The sequence below is a fragment of the Ranitomeya variabilis genome, chromosome 7, assembly GCF_051348905.1.
Source record: "Ranitomeya variabilis isolate aRanVar5 chromosome 7, aRanVar5.hap1, whole genome shotgun sequence".
NCBI classification, from domain to species: Eukaryota; Metazoa; Chordata; class Amphibia; order Anura; family Dendrobatidae; genus Ranitomeya; species Ranitomeya variabilis.
Window position 1 is genome coordinate 5,849,131 of NC_135238.1, and position 3,018 is coordinate 5,852,148.

Consider the following 3,018-nt stretch of genomic DNA (forward strand, 5'->3'; position numbering starts at 1 on the left):
TAAAAGGTAGGCCAATTAGTAGAGAGTTACAATAGTCCAGACGAGAATGAATAAGTGAGACAGTAAGAGTTTTTGCAGAGTCGAAAGTAAGAAAAGGGCGAATTCTGGAAATGTTTTTGAGATGCAGATAAGAAGAGCGAGCCAGTGATCGGATGTGGGGGGTGAATGAAAGCTCGGAATCAAGGATGACTCCAAGGCAGCGGGCATGTTGCTTTGGAGTAATGGTGGAACCGCACACAGAGATGGCAATGTCGGGCAAAGGTAGGTTTGTAGAGGGAGAGAACACGATGACGATTACTGGTTGGCCTGCCTCCTTGATCCACGCTATAAAGGCAAATTGCAAAATATTATGCCACATGAGAACTTGGAACTAATATTAGCAACCAAACAATCAACTCTTGTTGACCGTTTGCTTCAGGCATTCCCAGCACACAGCGCACGTGATCGTTCTCACACGAGCTCCAGGGGGCAGCAGACTAGGAGTGTTAGGGGTGCACACATCAGAAGTGGCGTTGGACAGAGGGGTTTTCTGACCAGGTTGTGGAGTGATTTTGCTATGACCGCAGACAGGACAGGTACTGCTGCATCAATTGAAAGTGACAGGAGACAACATTTGTCCAGTATGGTTACTAACTATTTTTCATCCCTTATCGATGTTCTCCCTCAACCGTCATTCCCATTTGATTACTGGGCCTCCAAATTAGACACCTGGCCAGAATTGGCAGAATATGCATTGCAGGAGCTTGCTTGCCCGGCAGCAAGTGTCCTATCAGAAAGAGTATTCAGTGCTGCAGGTTCAATATTAACCGAAAAAAGGACTCGTCTGGCTACCCAAAATGTTGACGATCTAACATTCATTAAAATGAACCACAACTGGATTTCGAAATCTTTTGCCCCACCTTGCCCGGCCGACACCTAGCTTTCCTGTGAAAAGCTCTTGCCTGTGAATTACTTTTCTAATGTCTAATTTGCTGCAGCTGATTGTACAGCATACGACATGTTTACACCTCCCTAAATGGCAAAACTCCCCACACGGGGCCGTGGTATCGCGACTTGGCGCAAGCACCCGTGAGACTGCTGTTTGTCTGAAGAGGTGGGTGTGCTCGCTTTTGGTTGACGGCATTGCTACTGGGTCCCTCATAGTACAATGTAGTGTCTCTGGCGGTGGTGGTGCGCACCCAACGTCAGACACACCGTTGTAACATGAGGGGCCCTGGGGCGGTCCCGCCGGCCTCAAGAGAGTTCCCCCCTACCCCAGCTCAAAATGTGCTCTACCACGTGCAAAATTATGTCGCACAGCTCCACCAATCTTTAGTCTATTCGCTGACATCATTCAATGTCTGGCACTGACAATACAAATTTGTAGACATCTATGATGCAACTTAAAGTAGTCTGTGTCTGTGTCCTATATTGGCACCATTAAATAGTTACTGCCAAATTACTATGTCAGAAACTCAGTAGATGAGCCCACCCCTGTACCTAAGTATGCCACCTTTTTTTTTGTTTTGGTTGTTTTGCGAGACATTAACATCTATTTATATTTTGGGAGTACTGGGACAGACACTCCTTGCACTACTCCTCCACTCACCACCAAGCTGCCTGTGTATCCATGTAACCGCTGTAAAGCTGCCATGAGCCTATTGTTTGTTATTTTAGGCCTTTGATAGCCTGTCTGCGGTCCCTACTTTAAATACTCCTCCACTGACCACCAAGCTGCCTGCCCGTGTATCCATGTAACCGATGTAAAACTGCCATGAGCCTATTGTTTGTTATTTTAGGCCTTTGATAGCCTGTCTGCGGTCCCTACTTTAAATACTCCTCCACTGACCACCAAGCTGCCTGTGTATCCATGTAACCGATGTAAAACTGCCATGAGCCTATTGTTTGTTATTTTAGGCCTTTGATAGCCTGTCTGCGGTCCCTACTTTAAATACTCCTCCACTCACCACCAAGCTGCCTGTGTATCCATGTAACCGCTGTAAAGCTGCCATGAGCCTATTGTTTGTTATTTTAGGCCTTTGATAGCCTGTCTGCGGTCCCTACTTTAAATACTCCTCCACTCATCACCAGCTGCCTGCCCGTGTATCCATGTAACCGCTGTAAAACTGCCATGAGCCTATTGTTTGTTATTTTAGGCCTTTGAAGCCTGTCTGCGGTCCCTCCTTCCACTAGTCCTCCACTGGCCAGACCACTGCTGCCCGTGTACCCCTGGAACCAATTATAAAGTGCCTACAGCCAGCCCATTTTTTTATGTTAGGCCTTTGAAGCCTGTCTGCGGTCCCTCCTTCCACTAGTCCTCCACTGACCAGACCACTGCTGCCCGTGTACCCCTGGAACCAATTATAAAGTGCCTACAGCCAGCCCATTTTATTGTGTTAGGCCTTCGAAGCCTGTCTGCGGTCCCTACTTTAAATACTCCTCCACTCACCACCAAGCTGCCTGTGTATCCATGTAACCGCTGTAAAACTGCCATGAGCCTATTGTTTGTTATTTTAGGCCTTTGATAGCCTGTCTGCGGCCCCTACTTGCAATACTCCTCCACTGACCACAATGCTGCCTGGAGTGCCTGCCTGTGTATCCATGTAACCGATGTAAAACTGCCATGAGCCTATTGTTTGTTATTTTAGGCCTTTGATAGCCTGTCTGCGGTCCCTACTTTAAATACTCCTCCACTGACCACCAAGCTGCCTGTGTATCCATGTAACCGATGTAAAACTGCCATGAGCCTATTGTTTGTTATTTTAGGCCTTTGATAGCCTGTCTGCGGTCCCTACTTTAAATACTCCTCCACTCACCACCAAGCTGCCTGTGTATCCATGTAACCGCTGTAAAGCTGCCATGAGCCTATTGTTTGTTATTTTAGGCCTTTGATAGCCTGTCTGCGGTCCCTACTTTAAATACTCCTCCACTCACCACCAAGCTGCCTGTGTATCCATGTAACCGCTGTAAAGCTGCCATGAGCCTATTGTTTGTTATTTTAGGCCTTTGATAGCCTGTCTGCGGTCCCTACTTTAAATA